We start from the raw sequence: 26,152 nt of genomic DNA, 5'->3' as shown, positions 1-26,152 counted from the left end.
CATCCCTTCCAAACCTGAGACATGTGAGGGAACAGGACTAAGAATCCACACTGCTGACCCTGCGCAGCTCCTTCTCAGCCCCTCCAGCCAGCTCTGCATCAGCATTCAGCTTCCTCATTTCTCCAAGGACATCTGCAGAACCAGGGAGAAGTTGCCATGAACCTCTTCTATGGAACCTGGGTCCTCGTCAAAGCAGTAATACTTGTAGGGGACAAAGACTACACCAGAGCTCATCCTGTGCAAATCCCACTTAAACAGGCCTCTGGGTATATATGGTAGCCAGAGCAAGGTGGGACTGGAGTTTGGTTAAACAAAGCCTGACTTATCAACATCTTAAAGAGCATCACATTTGAAATGAAGATTGATCAAATTAGATGATGTGTATACACACATACGGCTGATGACCACCACTATTATGTAAAATCATAATGCACCAATAAAAATGGGACCCATGGCTGGACTGGGGCAGGCTGGTCATGGCTGGATTCCAAGAAGGGATAATTTTTTCTAGAGTGGTACACTCAGGCTGACCTCCTCCACAGCCTGTGGGTTGATTTACTCTGAACACCAATCACCCCAGATCTCACCTGTCATAATGCCCTGGACTGGGTTCTGAGCACCTTAGGGCCATCTGGATCAATGGCCCAGTCTGTTCTCTTGGGGATTTCCATCATGTCCCTTAGGCCAACATGGAGAGAGCTGCAGCTGTGAAAGTACTGAGCATCTTTTGTGTGCCTGGAACTGGGTGACTTAAAAAAAGATCAGGTTCTTCTACATATAGATATCCAGTTTTCCAACATTTATTTTTGGCACCTTGGTCACATATCAGAGTATTTGGGCTTGTCTCTGTATCTTCTATTCTATTCAATTGGTCTTCATGTCTGCTTTGATGCCGATACCATGCTGTTTTGGGTACTATGGCTCTGTAGTATAGTTTGAGATCAGATATTGGGATGACTTCTGCCTTGCTCTTCTTGTTCAGAATTTCTTTGGTCATTCTAGATCTCTTATTCTTCCAAATGAATTTAAGGACTGTTTTTTCTCCATTGTTATGAGGAATATCATTGATATTTTGAAGGGGATAACATTGAATGTGTGCATTGCTTTGAGTGGCATGGTCATTTTGACAATATTAATTCTGCCTACCCAAGAATATGGGAGTTCTTTCTATCTTCTCAAGTCCTCTTCAATTTATTTCTTCAGTGTTCTACAGTTCTCAGTGTTAAGGTCTTTCACCATAATTGTGTTGGTTAGATTATGGAATCAAACCAGATGCCTGTCAATAGATGAATGGATCAAGAAACTGTGGTATTTATACACCTGGAGTTTTACTTAGCCACAAAGAATGAAATGATGGCATTTGCTGGTACATGGATGGAAATGGAGGAAATCATGCTAAGTGAAATAAGCCAGACCCAGAAAAGAATTGAGTATTTTCTCTCATATGTGGAAGCTAGAGCAAAATAAGGGGAAAGGGAGTGGGCGGGGGGCACGGAGGTATGATATCATAAAGACACAGGGAAGATCAGTGGAGTAGAAGTAGGAGAACAAGAGGGAGGGAAGGAAAAGAAAAAATATGGAATGAATTTAACAAAATCCTATTATATACATATATAAATGTACCACCTTTACATATATGTAGAGAATACCAACCAAAATAAATAAATAAAGGCATGGAAGGAAGATCAGTGGAATAGAGGAGAGAGAGCAGAGGCAGGAGTGGGGTTTGAATCAAATTCCCTGCATGTATAATTTTTGTCAAAATGAACCAAAACACTATGTATAATCCTAATGCTCTAATTAAAACAATTCTAGTTTATGTGTGAAGTTCAGTCTTCCTACGAGGGATCAAATGATATTTTTGCCACCTACTCTTTACACACATTTCCCATCAGTGTCTCTGAGCCATCTGCAGTTCCCTAGTTCCTCAACAATACCAGCCATTTTTCTGGGATAGACCTTGGCTTTCTACCTGTACTTTGCACATACTCTTCCCTCTGCCCTTCCTTGCACTGCTCAAGTAACTGACTCCAACTCAGCTCTCTCTTGAGAGGCTCCTTCTCCATGACTCTCCCTGGAAGAATTAGGTCTTTTGTTCTCTGATCACTCTGATTTTTTATTCTTTAATTGAGTGACTTGTTTATTTAATCAATGAAGATTTATTGGAGCATTTAATTACATTTCAGACAGACCTCAGGGAACTTCTACTTCAAGAGGGAAGGGAAAGAAAAGAAGAATCACATTAACAGGTGGTAACAAGACAAGGGCAAAAGCAAAGAATATGGGGAACTGAGCCTGAGAGATGGGGTATGATTTAAATGTGGTGGTCAGAGAAGATGTGGAAGATGAAATGACATTTGAGCAGAGACTTGTAGAGAGCTTTACAGGGATCTGAGAGAAGGGTTTAAAACAGAGGGACTAGCAAGTGCAAATGTCCTGAGGTAGGATTGTGAATGGCATGTTCCAGGCAGTGTTGCTCTTATATGATAAATAAATAAATACATACATAATGTACTGTTTTATTATAGTTTCTCATCTGTCTTTTCCCTAGAGTGTGGGACTCTGGAGATCAGGGACTATGCTGTATTCATAACTATCCCCCAGGGTCAACCCCTGCTTCTAGAACACAAATGATGCTTAACAAATACTGGTGAATGAAAGAACATGTAATCTCAGTAATCTCCACAAAATGCATGTGAAAGGGCATACCATAACAATTTGATAGATGAGGAAACTGAGACACAAATAATAATGTGATAATTAAATGATAAAAATTAAATAATGTTTGCATGGCTAATAAACAAGCAGTGTTTTCTAGATTCTGACCCATGACTGTAAGGCCCAGAGTGAAGGTGCTTGCACCACTGTCTTCCCTGTGGAATCACAAACAACCTTTCTGCAAGTTCAGGGTCAGGTGCATGCAAGGTGCAATTTGTGTGGGACCCACAGGCTTCTCTGAACAGAGCGGACTCTTTTCACCTGCACGCCCACTTCTCTGGGGACCTTCCATTGCATCCTTGGGAGTAACAGATGCACATTTCACACCTGGTCTCTTTGCAGATCTTCAGGGTGTTGTGTGGGCCGAGCAGGGCTTCTATGGGACGCATCTCAGGTCAGGTTCACCTCCATGGCTGCGCGATGGGAGGACAAAGGGCCACCATGGGACACTGGTGAGAGCTGAAGTGAAGCAGGGTGCAGGGTGCAAAGAGCAGAGCAAGAAACAGGGGTGACAGGAGGGAAGGGGCAGGGACTCTCTGACCAGGAGCCCACAGTGCAGTCAGGCACAGTCCCACCAGCAGGGGTTCCAGTGGGGTCCAGGTCGGGAGTGAGAAAGAAGCAACACGGTGCCACTCCAGGGCTGCACAGGACACAGAGCAACAGAGACTTCTGGGAGCAGGGGGGTGGGTGGCAGGGAGAGAGGCAGGGGGCACAGGGGGAGGTGGGTGGCAGGGAGAGAGGCAGGGGGCGCAGGGCCTGTTGATTCTGCGGTGGGCAGGTGCAGGCACAGGCAGCCACAGGGTGCCCTGCAGGCTGTTGGGAGGCCCAGGGCCCTGCAGGTCCACTGTGGGCTGGTGTTTGCCTTGGCAGCCCTGGAGCATTGGCCTTGGCCTCGGCGGGACTCCCCAGTGGCCAGGCAGCTGGGCCAGCGCACCTGAAAGTCATTAGCTTGGGGTCCCATTTTGTTCTCACATTTCCAAGCAGTGACCCGCAGCCATGTGTGACAGAGCAGGCACTTTATCATTTTGCTTTCCCGGGGCCCACCCCACTCTTTCGGCTTCCCCTCCCATCCGTCCCTGCCCAAGGCCCACCAGTCCCCGGAATGCAAAGCTCAACAAGGACCCTTTTCTTTCCTCTTTAATAAATATTTACTCCATCTGAGTATTATTTTCACAATCTATTCAAATCCGTCTTCATTTGTTTTTTCATTGATAAGGACGCTGAGGCTCGAGAGGTTAAGTCACTTGTCACTAGTCACTCAGAGAATAAGGAGCAGAGCCGAAGTGGAGGCTGAGGCCAGACTGATCTTAAGAAGCTGCTGAAGTGTGGGCATCACACGATGGCCCAGAGTGCTCTCCCCTTCTGCCCAGCTGCCTGCCACCCATGACGCCTCTACCCACCTGCTCATCCGCTGTGAGCCCAGTACTTGGTATGACTGACCATTAATTACTAAAAATCAATTCTCTCTTCAGTGTATTTGCAGTCATTTAGGCACTGTTAGTTTTTTTTAACCTTCTTTTAAAAACATGAGTCTAAACATATTTCTCTAAAACTATATTTTTCCAGCTCACATTTGGAAATGTCTGGAGAAAGCCTTGGTCATCACAGCTGGGGCAAGAGGACACTTTCTGCTGCCTGGTAGACAGAGGTCAGGGAATCTGTTAAACACTCTCTAACATGCAAGACAACTACCAAGGACAAAACTTCCTGCCCCAGTGTTTATGGGGCTAGACCTGAGAATGTCACCTTTAATAAACATAACTAGAAATTATTTTTACAGACTAGAAATAAACAGCATGACCCATGACATGACATGGGTCACCACGGGGTGTGTTGAGCTCACGGGAGCAACTCGTGAGAGCTGACTGTGTGCCTCTCTTCCCAGCTCCACTTTCAGAGACAAGGTAGGTAGCTTGAAATTGATCAAGATGGGAATATTTACACCATGGAAATTGGCAAGTGCCATATGTATCAGGGGTTTTTATTTTATTTTTTAATTTTTTTTTCTGGAAAACCATTTTCTTGTTCCACCATTAAGAACTTTTTAGTGATGGAAACTATGTATTGTCTTATTTAATCTTTACAACAATACTCTCAGGTGACTCACATTGTTATCTCAATATTAGGAAACAGAGGCACAGAATGTTATAACAACTTTTTGCACATATTATTATTATTATTAAGTGGTAGGGAAAGGATTTAAAACCACCCAGTCATACTCCAGAGCTTACATTGTAAGTGCTATGGAAACAAATATGAGTCAGAAATGATGGTGATGCTCTGTATATTCCCAAGCTGGGCGGTTTGAAATTGAAGGGTGGATATCTGGTAAGTGCATAATATCCAATATCTTCCTACAAATTTGATATACTGATAAATGATAGGCTTGGTATAAAGCACTGCCTTTTAGTTGAGTATCTATTTTTAAATGAATGACCAGCAGTTAAACAAACCTGCTATATAATTCTAAAGCTTAAATAAAGGTTCTTCAAATTGCTGCTTAAATGTCACCTTTTTCAAAGAGGTCTTTCTTAATCGATATTTTAAAACTGCAATCCTATTAGCTCCCCAGAGGCACCCACTAAACCTTCCTTCATTTGTTATTTTCTCCATAGCACAAACTACATAAGGCTGCGATTCACTTTGTTTGGTTTTGCTTCAATAGCTCCAACACCTAGAACAGCATGAGGCACATCATACTCTCAAAAAAAAAAAAGATTTGTTGAATGAATAAATAAATGACAAATAGAGAGCTTCCCCAAGAACAGAAAATAAGCCTGTCGCTTGTGAAGAGGGACCACGTTTGATACATATTTATGAGAGATGTAAAGTGAAGTAATATATATCTGGAGATAAAGTTACTAAATGTCTAATAAACAAAACCAAAGAAAATAATTGAGCTGGCTTCACTGAATTGATGTTGGTTTTCTGAAATAGGCAGAGCTTCTCCCCAAACTCATCCCCTAGCTCTGAGTCCTCTCCATCCTCATTTTTAGGGTGAATTTGGGGGGCCAGACCATAGCCAGCCATGGGGTACTAAACAAATGTATATAAAATCGAGTCTATTGGTGCCAATCCTTGCAGAAGACCATGTTTATTAAAGAGGGACCTCTTCATCATCTCTGGCTCTGTGAGCGGCTCACGGAAGCAGAAGTTCAAAATGTCCTCTTAGAAAGGAACATAACCTCGGTGAGTGTTTCATGCTACCTAGCATCAGACAGCTGTAGCGGATAGGGCTGCCAGATGTAGCAATCAAAACTACAGGTTGTCCAGCGAAATTTGAATTTCAGATGAACAAGAAGTTCTTTTTCAGTATAAATATATGCATATAGATTGTTTATCTGAAATTCAAATTTCGCTGGGTCTTCTGTGTTTTATCTGGCAACCCTACTCGGGAGCTCAGGCCAGAGTCCGGAGTTGCCTGGTTACTGTCAGGAACTCTGCCATACAGAGTGCTGAGGAGGCAAGGAGGGAGCACGGGGACAGGAAGCAGTCTCCAGGACACGGTCAGTCAACAATTCTGGGCACAGGCAGTCCCTCCCTTCTGCTCCAGAGGAGCCCAATATTGGAGAATCAGCCTCATTCCTGGCATTCACGTAAAAGTCTTGCTTTCTTTTATTTTTTTTCATTTCCACATGTTCCCAGCAATGTCCCTCGCTGCAGCCATTGTGACAGCAGCCAGCATGGTGGTCAAGCTTGGCTGATCCACAGACTGATCCCTGGGTTGAACCCAGGGCTCTCTCTTTGGGAAATTCTGAAAGGAAAAAAAAAGCTCTTTGGAGGAGCCACCTGCTTTAGGTCTAAATACCTCAGTTTCACCAGCATTAGAAAGCACAGTGTTAGGATATATTGGGATTCGGTTTTATAGGATCAAGTATCAGGGTTGGAATAAAATTGACCCATCCACGGAATGGGAGAGGTATTGGAAATTATGAAGCTGTGGCTGGAAGGACAAACAGCCTAGTACATAAAAGGTGGATGCAGTAGTAATATGGGGACAGCAGACCCACAGGAGGGCTGCTGAACGGGGCAGTGGGAGAGGGAGATTTTAGATGCAACAGGGCAGCGGCTGCCATGGGGAATCGATACAGTGATTCTGAAGTCCATGGATAAAAGCAATTGGCACCAGGGTGGCTGGGCCCTGGTTAGTATGTGGCAAAACATCAAGTGATCTGAAAATTAATTCTCTGGAAGTTCAAGTATCCTGCCATATAAAGGGAAGATGCATTAATATTTTCATTCATGTATTCCGTATTGATGCTCATGAAGCCACCCTTCTACCAGAATGCTGGAAATTCAACAATGAATCAAATATGCAAATTCCTGCCTTCACAGAGCTTACACACTCTTGAGAAGGCAGACAATAGACAGACGAAAGGGAACCAACTGTGATTAATTTTCAAAGTTACAGCTTGTTAATGCTGCTTCAAAGAGAACAAATAGTTATCAATTAAACACACCCAGCCAATAGAAGTGTGGGTTTAGAGAACAAGGAGCCGATCAGTCAGGGTGCAGCCAGAAATGCAGATCACATGCCCAGTATTTTGTACATTATGGAACTTAATATACAAAACCAGTTTCAAAAAGAAGAAGAGCTGAAAGAGCAGAGAGGACCTGAGGCAACCCAGAGATTAGCAACTATAGAAAGTGAACCACACCTCACCTAGGTCCAGGGGGACAGAAGAAGGAAATCTTTCTGAAGGAGCCCAGGAGTTCTTGGAAGTTGGAACCCTGGCAGCCCTGTTGGGGCCATTGGGAGACAAGCCGTCTAGTGGGAAGTGGAGCCAGGAAAAAGTACCATGGCAGCCAGAGATGTCACTCCCCATGGAGAGAAGCAGAAAAATTACCCCAGGTGTGTCCTTGTTTTCTATATCTTGCTAAGTTCTTCAATTGTCCACGTCTAGCCAGAAATTTGCAGTCAAGGGAGCTTGAAATACAGTAGAACGTGGAGAGCAGGGAACAAAATGTATCTGACTACAAAGAGACAAATGATCTACTTAAGTGGCTGGTAGACTTGGAGAGGTGGGGTAATGACGGCACCAGTCTCACGGGTTGTTACCAGGGTAGAAGGGATCGTGTGTGAACTGATTAGTATGGTGCTAATATGAATCAAGTGTGCGCCTGGTGCATTATACACACTCAATTTGTAGTAGTCCAACATGGGCTTCCAGAAGTTCGGATGACTGAATCCATGCATGGGATTGGGATACCAGGCCAGGAAGGATGTCAGGCCAGAGAAAGCGATGCATAAGAGCAAGACAAGGACAAGGGCTTCAGAGAGAACTGCTGTGACAGACAGGAGAGAGGCTATAAAAGGGGCACAGCAGGTGTCCGGTTTCATTACAAGTCCCAGAGGACAGACTGTGCCTGACATTCGAGGAGCTGAGACTTGACTCTTAAAGTGTGGGCCAGGTTCGGCCAACCAGCCAAGGTGAGTTGATGTTGTGCCCACCAGGGGGGCTAAAGTTTTTTGTGAGTTTTAAAAAAGCCCTATTTCTTAAACACATATATTTCTGTTCCCTCTTCTGGGCAGAGATAATAATAGGGATGTTATGGGTAAGCATAATGAGAACATCAAAGAGAAACATGTTCCCTTATTTGAATAATTAGACTCCAAGGTTTCCTTAAGACCAGTGCAGCTGGACAGATAACCAGATAAATGCACTTGGTTTATCCTGTATAGTGTTAAGTTTAGTGAAAGGCATACTCGAAAGGCTTTAGCTGGAAAAAATTTAATGAAGGAACTATTTACTGAGGTATGGACTGAGGGTTGGTGAAGCACCCAGGAAGTAGCTATAGTGGAAGCCCAGGGCAGGGTGCTATGGGCATAGACAGGTACTGGCCAGATCTGCAGTGAGGTAGGGAGAAGGAATTGTTTATATACATACTCCCAACCCTCTTCTCTTCTGCCTTCATGTCACTTGCTGGTGCCTCCCGTTGGTTGAGTTCACTTGGAAGCAGGAGGTCAAAAAGACCCTGAGCAATGCAATTCTCAGGGGTCAGCTTCCAGAGACACTGAGCCACAAAATTAACCCGGGGCAAGGGTGTTAGTCAACAGAGGATCTCCCACCTGAGGGTCTCAGACTTCAATAGCAACAGGAAGTCAGTTGATTCACTCTACTTGTCCAGCCAGAATCATGAACCACCTCCCATTGGCCGAGGTCACATGACCACCTCCCTCTTTTGCACTTAGGACAAAGATCTGAGTAGAGGCTACCAAATAAAGGAGTTACTGGAGAAAGAGTCTCCAAAATGATGTGCTAGCATCCGGTTGCACAGTTAAACCTATAGGAATCTTGATTGCTAGTTGTTAGACACAGCCATTCATAAAAATTGAATGAATAAACTTTCATTTCAAGAAATTGTGCCTAAAAATGTGATAAATATATAGCAATGTTCAAAATTTACCAGTTAACAATTCACTAATTATTAACTATCATTGATGTTTATCAGGGTCTATAAGGAACTAATATTGGTGCTGGTTGTGTCCATACAGTGGAAATACTGTAAAATGTCACACTATTGTGCATAGATCCCCAACACCTACATGTGACTCAACAGTGATTGTTTAAAATTGTCTGTAGTGAGTGGGAATATTTACTCCTTGGAAATGGGATATGCTGCAAATCAAAGTACTTTTGTTTGATTATTTGTCCCAAGACAGCTGTTTTTTTGAAAATTTGCTAGCATAATACTGGAGTCTCTCAGCACTGCTACCCCATCCCACCCCAGATTTTGAAGAATGAAGAAAGAAAAAAGACTGATGTCTGTCACAAAGTCTGAATTTCTTCACTTCCTTGTTGAGCAGAATCACTCAAGGGAAATGCAGGCACTCACCCCTAAAAATGTAGGGGATTTTTCACTTGCCTGTGGATTTAAATAAATAAAAATCCAAAATCCGTGCTAAACCTTCAAGCAATTAGAGTAGGATAGAGTCTGGCACCTTGAAATAGGAAGGTTAATTGGAGAGAGAACAAGAGAGCATGGAGCAGTTAAGAACCAGGGTTAGGCAGTATTTGGGGTCCTTCCTACAACTGGCTGAGGTAGGAGAAGGCTGTGGAAGTGGGAGGGCCTTTTTCTACAATATTCCCCCTTTACAGAATGACTCTCCCAGAAGCTAAGCCTAGGAGTGAGTCAGACCTGGATTTGGATTCCTTAGTGATGGGATACTGTGAAAAGTTCTTTCATGTCTCCTTGTCCACAGCTGGAGATCAGGTCGAACTCCTAAAGAGGATGGAAAAGTCTGAGCAATAATGTACAGGAAAGCATTCATTTATTGACTCATTTAGCAATTCTTCTCTTACTATATTCAAAACCAAGGCCGCCCAGTGCTCCTGGAGAGCATCCTTTGGCACGAAAGACATACATTAAACAATTGGACTTAAACTAATTCCTTCTTATGTTGATGAGCCTATTGGACCAATGTACATGTCAATTCAACTCAGAAAGATCGGGAAGCATTTGGGTACTTCCCAACACTGTGCTTTCTTTCTCTATTCTATCTTCCCCTCCTGCGGCAGACAATATCAGTGCTTGTTTGTATATTCTGGGCCTTTTCTCTTCATTTTCCTCAGCACATACACTGGTGTCTGTAACATTTTGCTTGTAGCTCTTTCTCAGAATGTCACTTTGCTCTCCTACAGGTGAAACAATTCTTGGGCATTTCTTGTCAGAGTGTCCTTCGTAGAATTCAGCTGCTAGCGTTCAGGGTTTGCTGGTACACCTATTTTGGTTGCTTCTCTTTTGTTATTTCCCCATTCCTCTGCAGGTGTCTAATTGTAATTGTGGATACTCAACCCAAGAGAACTCATCTCTTGAACCTCTCTGTATCCCCAAAACTTTCACATTTCCCCACGTTGGGAACAAATGTGGCCTAAAATGCAAGAACAGACTTCTAGGAATAGATTGGCCATGTAACATATGATCTAAACCAAGACATTCTGGAGATTGAAAGGGGTACCGTTCAAAAAGTATGTCTAAAGCATAGCATATATAAATCAGGGCTGTAACTGGGCAAATTTGTGTGGTGAGCCTGTCTGGGAGGAACTCTCTAATTCTGCCAGTAAGATGTCAAAGACCAGAGTCCCTGTGCCTGACTACTGGGGCCTGAGCACTCCCCATGAGCAAGTAGCTCATCTGCCCAAACCCTAGGACCTGTCAATTTCAGAGCCAACAGAACATCAGCTCCACCATGCCCAGGGAGGGAAGCACATTTCTACCCAGAGCCCTCATATAAACTCACAGTTTTTAGGAGAAAATAACACCGATTTGTTAAAGTCTGTCATCTCCTCTGGGCAGTCTCAGCTTCTTAAGAGCCAAGGGGGTCCCTGGTGAATGTGAATCACGCCGACTCAGGAGAAGTGATTGACTCTGAAAGATTTGCCCAGATGACTGCTCATGTTGGAATCACAGGCAGCTCAGTACATTTCCTGAGCTGGGGCTGCTCTGGGTGTGTTGGGGGCAGTCAGGGGGGATTCCCAAAAAAGGAAGTTTCTATGCAAACCCTGCAGCCAGAGAGATCAGGTTTCAGCCTTGCTTTGCTAATTTTCCTTGCATTTTTCTTTTCCCCCTAAACATTTAAACTTAAATAGCTATATAAGTTCAAATGTTCTTTTATAGAGTGAAATAAACAGCTTTTATAGCCTGAAAACAGCAAGCTTCGAGATCAACTGCTCACCACTGAAGCAGGCATGTTTAAGCTAAAGACATAGATGCATTCTCTTCCTTATCGTTAGCTATATTTTCCCCCCAAACTAATAGGAGGTAGTGTATAAATTAGCTGCCATCTAAGCTGTCAGAGGAAAAAGTTAATGCAGCCTCTGGGCACTTTGCTACAAGGCTGCCCCCCTCTGGCTCCCACCACAATCCACAAGGTGATTTGTAGAAAAAGCAAATACGTTTAAGAAAAATCGGCTGACAGCAGGCACGAGGCAAGGTCAGGGTCCCAGAGGCTGGTCATGATTTCTCCACCTTCTGTTTACCATTCCTGACTTCTAGCCCCACGTTTCACTTGATATAAGTTCCAAACTAGATAAAATCAGTTTAAAGTAAAGTTTGCCACTTATGTTTCCTGAGCTGCACCTGATGAGCCAGGTAGGCTAGAAGTAAGCTAAGCAAGGAAAAAACAAGGGCTAGGGACAAGGGCCCTCCTTTCTAAGAGTGACCTTTGAAATGATAGTAACTTGTTTTAGTGGTCTTCCTTCAACTGGGCACCAGGGAGCAACCAGAATACCCGGCAACCAGCTACATGGTGGAGAGTGGTGCTGGATCATTCAGGGGTCCCAAGACTTGCTTATTTGTGCTGAATTAGCCAATGCTTGGTGATCGATTCGGCAAAAAGCCTTGACTATTTGTGCACCAGACGAAAGGCAGGGTAGCCCTCGGGCAGTTCCAATGTTTCCATCCTTCTCTTTTCACCATCTCCATGATAAATTGCTGCCAAGTATGTCTTCTAATTAATTCTCCTGGTCTTTTGTTAAAGCCACACTTTGAATCACTCTAAAACACTCTCCAGCTATATGGGGCATCTCGTCATATTCCCCAAAGTTCGTTTTCTTCAAACAACTGAGTCCCAAAGCTCATTTTCTTCAGGCAACTGAGTCCCTTCTGAAGGCTGAGGGAGAACCTGCCACACCTCCCCATGGCCTCTGCTGATTTGCTGGTCATCTTCCTCGGCTTGGGGATGCACCACATCTGCGATGATCCTATTTCCAAATAAAATCACATTCTGAGCTATGGGGATTAGGATTTGAACACATTGAATTTTGGGGGGTGGCACAATTCAACCTACACCTTTTCCTTACCTTCCAATGTCCTCTCCATTGGTCAATACCACCGTCGGGAGCTCTCCTCCCACCTTCCTGGACACATGATTCATTTTGTACAATACTCATAATAAAGCCCCAGTCACATCCTTTTATAGGAGTTGTAAGGGAAAAACAGAGTTCTTCCCAGCTATACTTTTCTCTAAACATTTTCCCCTTTATAGTCATTATTCTTTCATCCATTTTTTCCTATTCTTGCCTATTTTCATGTCCTTTTTTCCAAACCTCCTTACTTCCAACAGATACAAAGAGGTTCATGCAATATATACCCCAATGTGTGTTGAATCTAAGACACTGCTGTCATGAGGTTGAGGGGAGAATGGCAGACTGGAAGTTTACCAAAATCTTCCCTAATGCAATGTACAGGCCGTCAGGGGTTGTTTAAAACTTCATGTTAATTCTAGATTTGTATTTATTTTATTCTGATGATATAATATGATGTATAATTGCTTTTGAGAGTTTGAAATTGCTTTTGTGGAAACAGGAGGCTTATCCCATGAATCCTAATGCCTAACTGCCAAAGGTTTTGTCATTCTGAGGGGGATGCTTCACATCTCTACTTTTTCAGAAGAGAGAGCTTTACATCTAGAGAGTTAATAAAAATGGAGAGAGCTGTGATCTCTATCTTGCAGCAGGTTTTCTGGGAAGCTTTTGGTTAGAGCCACATATATGAGACATGGCATATTTGGAGTGCTTGCCAGATCCATAATCCTTGCTTGGGAAATGACTCTCCCAGGCCATGCTAAACAAGTGGGCCAACACAGCCATCTTTTTGTTGGGTGAATCCACTTCTTAGTCATTCTTGAAAATCTTATGGGCTGGCATCTCACATCAGTGAGGCCGATCACGTTCACTTTTGAAAATGTGAATTAAGCCTCACAAAATATGGTCTAAAGTTTAGATTGACTCTGGATCCATAATGTCATATGAGGTTACAGGTAGTATTGCCACCATAAGACCTAAGCCAACCCAAGTTACAGAAAATTGGAAACTTACAACCTTACAAAGGAAGTGGGCAGCACAGAGGAGAATGTGGTATCTATGCAGGGAAAGCAACGGTACAAAGCCACATTGACCAACAGCTAGCTTCCAGCTGGCCTAATGTCACACTTCCCTCTACTATGACACTGGGAAGTCTATTTATTGAGGCCACATGGTTCGTGATGAGGATCACATTCTGTGGAAGCTCCAAGCAAAGAGACACATAGGACTATTCTGATTTAGAGTTCAAAGTAAAGATTACTTTCACACAGTGGCCATGAGTTGGGAATCCAGGAGCAACTCAGCTAGGTGGTTTCAGGTTCATAAGGAAGCAACTGGTTTCTTAGGGAGGTGTGTGTTTGGGTGAGGACTTGACTGGTCTGGAAAATCCACTCCCAAGGTATCTCTCCTGCCTGGCAGGTTAGTGCTGGTTGTCCACAGAAGACCTCAGTTCCTCACTGCTGGGCAGCTCCAGAGTGTTCTTGGGCTTCCTCATGGTGTCACAGCTGACTTCTCTACAGCTAGTGAGCCCAGAGAGAAAAGTGGAGCTATGTTTCACAACCTAGCCTTGGAACTCACAGCATCCTACTGGTGTCACAGGTCAGGTCTAATCAGTGGGAGATGGAAGTACATAGGGATAACTTAATGGGTAGAGAAAATCATTGGGGATCAACTTAGAGTTGATACATAATCTGTGACCAAGAAAGACACTAAACTAATCTACAAGAGAACAAATTGAGGCAACTTCTTTCTCCCAGCCTATTCTCAGATGGTACATACCTACAGACACTTGCTGGAAAAAAAAAAAAAAAAACAACTTGTCTCTCTACCTGTGTTCAAACTGTTCTTATGTGTCCAACATGTCTTCCCTTTCCACTCTTCCTTAAATCCTCTACACAAGCTCCTTCTCCAAGCCTGACATGTAGATCCATGCCATTTCTGTTTAGCTCTTCCTCATCTGCAAAATTGATTGTCCCCCTCTCTGTGTCCTGCAGGAAACCCTGCATGACCTCCTTGTCACATTTGTTCCATTCTGAGGAAGTATGTTGAACTGTGCTAAGCATTAGAGATAGGACCAGGCAGGGATTGGTTTTATGGGTTTGGAAAGGCTGAAAAGCAAATGTAAAGTCTGAATTGTGACTAAGGTCTGAATTGGGATGTGAATCTTTGGGATCCGGTCTCAGTCTCTGAGTTAATCTCAGGACTCCTGTAGAACCTCCTAGAACAGATCAGCGGGGCACAATCCACTGAATGTTGAAATGAGCAATTCTCTATAATTCCAAACAAGCACCAGGAACATCTTAGAATGTGTGTTCTTTCCCCAGGCTTTAAAATTACTAAGTTGCTCCCATCTGTCACTTCCTGGAGAACAAATCCAGAGTGATTCCCTGGAAAGACTGAGTTGAGCTCTGTATTTTCAAGCCAATGACCAGAGGTCTCTCTTGACTTTCTCCTCTCAGCTTCCTAGCAGAAAAATGGGTCAAGATGATCTTCTCTGGGGGAAGATGATCTAAAGAGGCTTGTGTGTATGTGTGTGTGTGTGTGTGTGTGTGTACGCACATGTGTTTTCCTTATTAAATAGAAATATATGCCAGGCTGGAGCATCAAAGGAACAAGTGACACATATCTATTAGAAACATGTTTATCATGAGAAAACTGACTCTCAGAAAGATGAAAAAAACCTTCTCAGCGTTAACAGTTATGGTGGGATTTGAATCAAGGACTCACGAAGTCTGAGCCTACTCTCTCACCAGAGTTCTGAATGGCTTCCATACCGAGCCCCTCCGATGTTTTTGACTCTTCAGTTCTAACTCTTGCTCACCTCTTGTGTCAGTGAGCTTTTTGTCACCGTGATCAAAATATCTGACAAGAACAACATTTGCCATCACAGTTTCACAGGTCTCAGCCCATGACTGGCTGACTCCATTGCTGTGAGCCTGAGGTGAGGCAGAACATCATGATGGAAGGGCCCAGCACAGTCTAAGGCCACAGTCCCAGTAAACTACCTCCTCCAGTTGTGCCCTATGTGCCCATAGTTACCACCCAGTAGCCCATTTAAATGATTAATCCATTAAGTAGATTAATCCACTGATAAAATTACACCTCTCATAGTCTACTCACCTCACCTCTGATCATTCCTGCATTGTCTAACAGGAATTCTTTAGGGGACCTTTGTAGATCCAAACCATCGCACCTCTGAAAGGAGAAAGCAAGCTTGTACCATTCTTAGCACTCATTAAGAAGTCAGTTAATGAAGGCTTCTTTCAGAGTGGGCAGGTATTCATTCCCAGTTTACCTAGCTCATTGTCTCCGTGTTCCATTGGGTATAGTATTCATTCTACCTCTTATGACCCTTAAAAGTCCCAGATGAGATGATACATCATATGGTCACTTCATGTAGTGGCCACCTGTGTGCTCCAGTTCCTGGAATGTGGTCACTACTTGAAAAATATTGGTCAAATGGAAAGATATGTGATTCTTTGAGGACTACTCTCATGCCCAGACTGAAGTGGTAACCCCCAAACATAATCTGCACCTTTTAGAAGAAGCAGGGAAGGCCCACACAAAGAAGCAGTCCCCACCCCAACTGCCCACCCCAATAACCCAGCTGCTTCCCCTTCAGGAACAGAGGAACACAGTGGAGACCAGGTTCCAGTGCCCATGTTTTGACCTGATGCCACCCTGCCTGAGAACACCACACCCTTGACCCCAGGTCCCAGGCACCAGGATGTGTCCAGCCCTCTTTTTCTACCACTTTCTTTCTTTATTTTTATTCCCTAAATATGTAACCTCTTCCTCCTGCATCTGGTCACTAATAATGTTCACTCCTGATGAAAGAGCCAGCTCTGTGGGAATCGCACTGTGCAGGAAAGTCAGCACTTACAGGCCTGGGTCATGCCAGTGTCAGAGGCCTCAGCCCTCCCTGTGGTCACTGCTGGCCCAGGTTGAAAGGCATTAGTCATTCCCAGCCACACCCCCACCTTGGGGGCGCCCACCTTTGATCCTCAGCAGGCTTCTGACCATAACCACATCCCAGGCTCTTGGAAGTTGTAAACTGCCGTGTTTGCCCTCTTGGGAGGCCTGTGGCACTTGGCTTTCTCTTCCCTCCATTGCAGAGATGAAGGTATCTTGCATCCTGGACAGGGTGGCTGTGTTCTTCCTCTCTAGACCTGCCTCGACCCTTCTTATACTTTATACCTCAACGGACAAGCTTCAATGCTGAGAGACCCTCCATGACCCTGCCAAAATATTGCTAAGCACATAGCCCATTATCAGTTAAATTACCATGTTTTTACTGATTGCTTTCACCAAGTTAATATAAGGTCCACAAGGCCAAGTACAATATCTGACTTTCTACCACCATCTCCCCTGTGCCTGGTATTGGTTTACCCCATACTAGATTCTATTCTGGCAAGATATGAACATACTTCCTCTGGCACTAAGTTTTATCTCCCAGGGCTATGACTACTCCTGTTTCTCCAAAAATAATCCCTTGGTTTATTTCACTTTTGGCTTTTGCTGGGGAATGATTCAACTTTTTATATTTCTTCACCTGACGCCTTCTTAAACTTCACGAATTCTCTCACATTGATGACGGTAACTCCTGCTTTTAAGTGGTTATTTCATTACCCTGACATGAATTGTTGACTGTTATGACTGAAGAGGACAGGGTGAAAGTGGGATCTGGAAATTATTGCTTTGGGAAGGCTACTCTGTGCTAGGAATTGGGCAAGGAACTTTATAGACTTCAAAGTAACCAATAAAATGCATGGGAAATCACCACTTTGCAAATATTGATCTGGCATCTGGAAAGCCATTTAGATATGTTTTCATGGTTTGCTGAGGCTTCAGCCTTTGTGGCATTAATGTACGATTTTTTGCTTCTGTGTTCTATTCTTTGTTTATAACATGCCCATCTTCCTTAGATGCCTCACTGTGATTTTAGCCACCCAGTAGCCTCAAATGCATTGGAACTGTGATAGTTACAACCAAGAAAAACCTCAGCTCTAAACAGGGTGTGGTGAGACAGGCCTGCTGGGGAGGATGATGTGAAGGATTGCTTGAGCCTAGGAGTTGTAGGCCAGTTTGGGGAACATAGCAAGACTTAAGTCTTAGGAAGAAAGGGAAAGAGAAAGGAAGGAAGAAAGGGAGGGAGGAAGGGAGGGAGAGAGGGAGGAAGGGAGGGAGGGAGGGAGGACATCTCAACTCAAATTAGCTTAAATAAATGATAAGAGTGGCTTATCCATGTAACTAAACAGCCCAAGGGCACCCCCTTTAGGTGCTGTATGATCCAGGATTTAAATATATAATGGCTGGGTTTCTATTTGATGTTTCTTGGCTCATTTTATTAACTGAGGGCAACATTTTTTTCTTTTAAAGATCTTCTCTGGACCTGATGAAGATTGCAAATAGCTTCTGAGGTGTATATCTTCCCTCCTTCATGCGCAGTGTGTGTTGGGTAAGGGTGGGATGTGGCTTCTTTCACTAAAGACATCTTTTGCTTGTACTCCTAGAAAACATCCCCTCAGGCCAAGGATGCTGGTTGTGTTCAGTGACCAGCCCTGAAATCTTCTCTGTGGCTGGGAAGAATAGACTGGCCAGACGCACCACTGTTCAAAGGACAAGTGACTATGCAGAGAAAAACAAGCTAGCTTCTTGTCTTTCATCTTAAACAACATAAATTAATATGGCTTAAATCTTTAAAAAGTGAACACATAAAAACAATATTCCTCCTGACCTATGAAAGATATGGTTAAGCATGTCACAAAAGCTGGAAAACGTAATGACCAAAACTGAGGCATGAATATTTAAGCTCTCTTAAAACAAGCAATTGAACTTATGAGATAAAAATGCATTTCATGGAGAAGATATCAGCACATATGTAAACAGCAAATGTTCCATGTCTTCAATTCTATGAGAAATAATATAAACCAATTATAAAATGTATCTACATAGGTATGTACCCCAAACTGAGAAATAATAAACAGTAAGATCATGAAAATGTGTTTAATCTCTTTTGTAATAAAATTAATACAAATTAAAATGCATTCTAATTTCTCTACCTAATGGAAAAGTGTGTTTTTGTATGTTTGTTTTATGTGCTACTTACCAGTGCTGGCATGATGTGGCTCACTGGTACCTTGAATTAGTATAGGTTTCTTCCTTCCTTTCTTCCTTTCTTTCACATTTTTTTGGAGTAGGGATTAAACCCAGAGGATGTTCTACCACTGGCTATATCCCCAACCCATTGTATTTTTCATTTTGAGACCAGACCTTGCTAAGTGTTGAGGTTGGCCTTGAACTTGCGATTCTCCTGCCTTAGCCTCCTGAGTAGCTGGGATTACAGGCATGTACATCTACTCCCAGCTAGTACCGCCTTTTTAAAGGTGAGGGTTGCAAAAGCCATCCAAAGTGTTCAAAGCGGGCCTGCAAAGTCACCAATTAGAAATACATAGTGAAGACTATAAACATGGATGTACAGACAAGAAAACCCAGGTGCACAGTAGCTGTGTGATGAAGATCCTGTGGCTACTGAGAGGACATGGGTTTCAAAGGTAGGCACTTTGGCCCTGGCTCCTGAACTGCTGCTTTCACCACTATTACTCCTTATCTCAAATCTAGTCCCAAATGCAAAGGGACAGGCAGGTGCAGGGAAGAAAGGCCTGAGGACTGAGTGGGGGGAAAGAGGACAAAGGTCATAGAAGCAGTGCCCTGTGTGGGTCCCAGGCAATGCCGAGGAGATGCTTAAAAGTGGGAGCAATCCCTTCCCTCTCACTCTCCAAACATTTTTTGGGCCCCTTCTCTGGCAAGAAAGAGACCCCGGGGTTTAAGAGGCGTGGGAGACTCTTCTCACCCCTGTTCCTAAGGAGCTAAGAGGGACAAGCCCATCTAGCAACCACATGTGCTCCAATAATCAGGGAAGTCTCTGCCTAAAGAATATTTTCTTTGTCATCAATTCTCAAATGATTCTGTCTGCCTAACTCAGAAATGTAGGACCTGACCTTGCCAGGAGGGAGAGGTGCACCCAAAGGGCCTGAGGCATCCAAGGCATCCCTGAAGGGGGGGCAGGGGGGCCTGCCAGAGGAAATCTTCCTCCATAGAAACTGTAGGCTGGGAGCCTGGGGTCTGAGTGTCCCCATCCCAGATGCGTCTTTTTGGTCCTCCTCCCTCTGCAGGTACGATGCTTCCTGGGGGGCTGAAGGGTCTTTGCTCCATGAACTCAGCCACAGAACAGGTCACCCTGCCACAGAGCAGAAGGAAAGCTCATCTCTGGTCTGGGATAGGAATGGGGCAACTTAACTGAGAGGCTGCATGTGCTCACTTAAACAAAAGCCTGTGCTGCATGTTATCCAGCAATTTTACTCCTCGAGAGAGGGGTGCCATGTTCACCAAAGCACACACAAAAAAATGTTCAAAAATGTTTAATCCCCAAAGCCCCAAACTGGAATACACCCAAAGCTCCACCAAAGAATAGGTCAAAGAATTGTGGTCTATCTTTCCATGGGTACGCGTGCACATTGCAGCATAGACAAATGTCACAGACTTGCTGAGCAAGGGGAGTCAGACAGAGACAACAGACTAAATGAGTTCATTTAGATGACGTTTTAGAACAGGGAAAGCTAATTACAGGGTTAGAGCTCCGAGTCTCCTAATGGAGGATATTGGTTAGCGAGGGGTGCGGTGGGAGCCTTCTTGCGTCTGAACTTATCTATACAGTGGCCTTTGCGGGCTTTGTGGACTTATGTAAATTAAGTCTAAAAATCTGCTAAGATACCTGGGCAGAAAGGCTTCTAATGTCTTGTTCAGTGTGTTCCTGAGAAAATATATGTAGAATTCAGATGTGTAGAAGCTCAATAATTGATTTCCATATCATAAAAGTGATTCAATTCCTCCAAAGCCAAAACAGATTATAGAACTCCAAAGAATCTTAATACATTTCCAATATTTCATGCATATTCACCTTTAAACAGAGCATTAAACCCAAAGAAGAGCATCTGATTAAAGGTAATGGCGAGAGCTCGTGTTTACATAATGCTTACTGTGCACTGGGCCTGGTCTAAGCCTTTCAGGTACTTGATTTAATTATGCAACAAAGCTGTGAGCTATCACTACCATTAGAATAATTCCTGCATTACATATGGGGGAATGAAGCACAGAAAAGTGTTAATGGTCCACATTCGCACAGCCAATAATTGGAAGTCCAAAGGTCCAAGCCCAAGCATTCTGGCTCTATCAGGTGGTCATCCCTACCTCGTATTTCTTCTGTTTTAAAAACAATCACCTCTTTGCAAATCTAACAATTGCTGTCTTTATCTCAATGGATTGTATTGACATATTTTTCAGCAGTTAGTATTAGCAGTTTAATTGTCTGTGTTCTATGTAATTTGAAATAATATTGCATGAAACGGCAATTAAAACTATTTTCCGAATATGTTTTGGTAGTAGCACTCAACTATTCAAGACAATTTTTACCCTGACTTCTATAAAAAACTGAGTTTTTCCAACTAGATGGGATGAGTAAGTCAGAGGTCATAGCAGACGGGGTGTTGAAGAGAGGAGAGATGTGTGGATCTTGGCAGCTGTATTCTCCTCTTTGTCTATACCTAAATTTTCTCTTAGCGAAAATCTGAGCACTAAAATTGCAATAATAGTTTGAAGAGGAAGGAGGAGGAAGGTAAAGGAAAAGGCAGAGAAGAAGGAGGAAAAAGAAATGGAAGAGGAAAAAGAGAAGAAAGAACAAAACCAAAGATAGAACCTGGTAAAAATGTAAGTTCTGGCCAGCAGGCCACCCCATGATGGGTCGGTTTGACATTGGCTATCCCCAGCTGACACAAAGAAATGGTGTTGTAGGTTATCATCTCTGTTGTATCAAAGGAAAAATTGATAAAGCATCAAATGCAGTTAACCCTGGGACCACATTCACTTTAGGATAGAAAGAACAATTTGGTGGCAAAATCCCTCAATCCTCAAGTCCTCAGATAAGACCCACCCACTTCCTTCAAGAAATATTCCCTGAAATGGTGGGCTGTTTGCTTTCCCAAGTGCAGGCATTGCTTGATCTTCCTGTGGTCTTGTTTTGAAAAATACTGTGCTTTCAAACTTGACACATCAGCAACTTTGAACTTTTCTTCTTCAATATTGTGTTTAGCTTTTAATTTCTTACTTTAAAAAAAGTGATACATGTATATGTTTCCAAAAAACTGAAATAAATAAATTCAAACTTCAAATTACAGGAACGAGTATCATGAAAGTGAAGTTTTCTTTCTAGGGCAGATTATTAGATGTAACCATTGTAATGACTTCGGTTTTATCTTTCTGAAATTTTCACTGCCAGGCTGACTTGTATGTATGTACGCCATTTGCCTTTTTGTTCAGAATCATGGCTTTGTTATATCCATGCACTTGTTCTCCTGATTGTTTTTACTTATGAAGTTATTAAAGTTTACCTCCTTCTCTCTAGAGATTGGGTGTTTTCCTGTATAGTGTTGAAACAAATGATTCACCCAGTTCCCCTTGATGGGACTTTAGGTTGAGTCTGATAGATTGTCATTGCAAGCGAAGCTATAATAAACCTCCTTGTATATATGTTGTTACACTCAGATTTAAGATAAATTCCTGAAATTCTAATTGCTGGAGCAGAGTGTGTATGTGCATTTCAGAAGTTGATAGATGTGTTGGCAAACCGCCCTGCTATTCTCACTCCAAATGGCTCAGGAAGGGACCTCCCTCCAGGCTCCTCAGCATGTTGTATTATCAGTTTCCAATGTCTCCATTTCCGCTAAGGAAGGATTAGGAAGATGAACTGGAGGTGTACATTGCTGGCTGCAAATTCAGTCTCCACAGAGGCTCCATATTTATCTGTAAGACAGTGATTATCTGGAGACCATCTTGAGGAGCTCTCCAGAGACTGGGGAGGCTGAATTGGGGTCAGTTGTGTCCTTATTTTGATTGACCCACGATGCCTGACAGATAGTTGAGGCCTATACCTATGGTTAACACCACAAGAATATGGTGTGTGGGAACCTCTGAAAACTGGAGGAAAAATCTGAGAGAATCAAGCATGATATCAACCTGGCTCTCAGCATAATTCTAAGGTAAGTAAGGTCAGTAAAGAGGAATGGGTGTCCTGAAATCTAGAACTAGTACCCACTACCCAAGAGCCATGGAACCAAGCTGGGAAAACCTTAGGCACCTGTGGGCAGCCTGCTATTTAAGGGGGGTAGGGAAGATCCCCATGTAAAACCAGCAAACCTGAGGGTTAGGAGAACATGGTCTTCATTGATAACATGTCTGCCTTAGAGATCATTTTCTCATTTTTATTGGTGCATTACCATTACACATAATAGTGGCATTTATTATGACGTATTTGAACATGCACAGAGCATTCTTTGTTTGACCCCATTCCCCAGCACTTGCCTTTTCCCTCCTTCCCTCTCTCTCTGATCTGCTTGCTCTATACTACTGATTGCCCTTCTAGGATGATGATTTTTAAAATCATTATTATCATTATTTAATTAGCACATTATAATTGCAGGAATAAATGGGATATATCGTGGTAGAGTTGTACATGGACACAGCATAATTTGGGTCTGAAAAGCAACATGTACCTTAGAGATCGTTTTAAAGAAAGGTCTTCACACAAAACCTTCGGATCAATGGGCCAAACTAAGTGTTGCCTACTTGATTAAGGAAAGACAGCTCTACATGGTTCTTACCTCCAATTCTGCATTCAGGGAGATGAAATTAATGAGATTTCACTAAGCAGAGCTCGGAATTCACAGAACAGATAATCCAGGAGAGGTTTAGAATGAGGTTCGGAATCCACCGCGGGCTTCATTTGAGAAGCTTCCTCTAACCCTTCACTTAGAATAAGGTTTCATTTTCTGGGGCAGGGGAAAAAAGCAGGACCCTATTTCCTGGCAGAGTTGCCATTTATGGGCTGTGAGAGCTGGGAGTCGTAATACTTACCTCACAGGTGTTAATGTGAGCACTGAAACAGATGATGTATGTGAGGCTCGGGAACCAGTGTGGTTACAAATGTGCACGGTCGGCTTTCCAGGCCATGGCAGTCCTGGGAGGCAAAGCAGCTCACACACATAGGCTCTGCCCCAGCCCTGAGCACAGACAGACCAGCCCTACTTTCCTATTTCCTCGGGCGTTTGGGGGTCTTTGAATTCTTGCAAACATGGACTTCTCCATCACTCCACAGCATTCTTTATGTTTATTTATTTATTTTTTTCTGCTATTGCTGGGGCCCTCAAGCCATGGTGAACGTATGGGTACATCTGCTCAGGGGGACACTGCCAGGGGCACCTCCCAATCAAGCCTTTGGAAAGTGATTTTTTTGTCTGGTCATAGAATTTGCTAGTCTGTGCAGGTCTATCTCTTTCCTAGACAAATAGTATCCCCCCAAAGAAAATACCTTTGCTCTGGTTTCCTGGGGCAACGTAACACAGTAGCCCACAAGTCATGTTGGTCATGTTGCCTAGCAATGATGATGACATTTATTTTGCTCCCAAGTCTACAGTTTTGAGCAGGACCCAGTAGAAAGATCATCTCATTCCATGTGATGTCAAAGATGGCGGAGCGGAGTCATGTGGAAACTCATTCAAGCCCATCTCTGACAATTGATGTTGACAGATGGTTGGAGTCAGCTGAGGGTGGAACAAGAAAACCTTATTTGGCTACCAGTACATGGCCTGGTGTCTGGGCTCCAAGGCTGTGGGAGCCTGTGTTCAAGAGAGAAGGCCATATCACCTCTAATGACCTAGCCTTGGAAGCCATGGTGTCAATGCACCATACAATAGTTGTTAGAGAGAAGTCACTTCCAGCTCCTGAGGCTGCCACATGACCAAGGAGAAGGGAACTATACTCCACCTCTTGGTGGTTGAAGTGTCAAGAATTTACAGACATATTTTAAAACCACCACACCCTTACACCCAACCCCATAAGTACTACCTTCTGCAGCATGGGCTAAAAACCTGCTTTGCCTGGCATTAGCAAGTTCTGAGCCTTTATTATGATTTATTAATGAAACACCTCTTGCCATTTTATTGGCAGTGTTAGCTTGCAATCCACTTGCCCTGGAACTCAGACATATGACTCCTGGTGCTCGATCTGGAAAATGACAATCTTCTGCATTCAGGATCACACTTTTATTGTGTAAACAAGGTATTCCTTTGTGAACTAGACTGTTACCTACTGTTGTGTAACAAACCACCACCAAGCTCCCACTTCTACGTCGTGGCTGGAGTTCAGCTGGCCTTTCTCCTACCTCTCAACATCCTCCTAGGACTATGGGCTAGCTAGGGCCTGTTTAATCATGGTGGTGCCAGAGACAGAACAGAGCAAATGGAAAGAGGTGAGGCCTCTTGAGTCCCAATCTCTGAATCAGCCCACTATCATTTCTACTTACTCACATGCCGTTGGTTAAAGCAAATCCAGTGGACATGTCTAAAATCAAGGGTCATGGAAATGGACTGCATCCTTGAGACCAGAGTATGTTTGAGGATGCAGGGAAGATTGAGAGCTCATAATTCAGTCTCACCCATAAGTCAATTTTTTTAGAATATTAATTTTCTCTTGCCCTCAAGGCAAGATCACTTATATCATTATTTCCAATTTATTATTTCCATTATTTCCCTGCCTCCATGACAATTTGGATAAACAGATCCCTGCCTTTCTTACAGATGATTTGGAAGATGCCTCACAACCTTTCTCAATGCAGTAGTACACAGAGTCACTTCAATCCAATTAGTTGGATCTGGTACCTGAAATAAACCACAGCTGGAGTCATTTCATCCCAAGAGTTCCTGTGTCCCCAAAGTCTGGACCCTAATCATGCTAATTCAAGGATGTAGTCCATTTCCTTGACCCTTGATATTGGACATGACCACTGGATTTGCTGGGCTAGTTAAGAATAGAACTACTGAGGCCCTTTATACAAAGGTGTGTGAAAATTGACGTCTGAGTTATATACATTATGTTCACTTGTCTCTTTCTTCTGGAACAAGGGAAACCTAACTAGAACAAATTGCACATCAACCAGGAGCTAAGGAGTGTTCTGAGCTCCATGAGAAGTCTTTTCTCAAAAAGGTCTTTTAAAACTACATTTCCTTATGTGTGGGAGAGATCAGGCTTGAGTTAGGATGGAATCCCTGACATGCTGGGTATGAGATTGTGGCCCTGTGTCACATACACAAGCACACCCCTTCTCACAGGGAAATGTCTAGAATCAGGCACCCAGAAGTGATTAACGTTCAAGATACATTTCTATAAAAGATGCTAGTAACAAGAACTCAAGGACACGATCCCTTGACCCCTTTTTCAACATGTTATTCCCTGTCAGAGGGTGTTATGTACTAAGAAAATGTAAGCTCGCTTTGCATTGGCTTCTCGTCACTGTGCAAGATACGGCTTTGTTCACCTACCCCAGAGCAAGATGATCATCCCTCAGGAGATAACTGTCACCTTCTAAAGGAAGGCCACAATTTTAGGATTGAAAGCTCGCTTGGAAAATTTAAAATATTCCTAGGACCAAAGCACCCCTTTCCAGGATAGATTGGATAACCCAAAGATGGTGGTGAAGGGAACAGGAGGGTGCATTTGGGCTGGTTCTGATTGTGAAA

This window comes from Marmota flaviventris, chromosome 2, assembly GCF_047511675.1.
Source record: "Marmota flaviventris isolate mMarFla1 chromosome 2, mMarFla1.hap1, whole genome shotgun sequence".
Taxonomy (NCBI): Eukaryota; Metazoa; Chordata; class Mammalia; order Rodentia; family Sciuridae; genus Marmota; species Marmota flaviventris.
The sequence above is the reverse complement of the archived record's forward strand: the minus strand, read 5'-3'. Positions refer to the sequence as shown.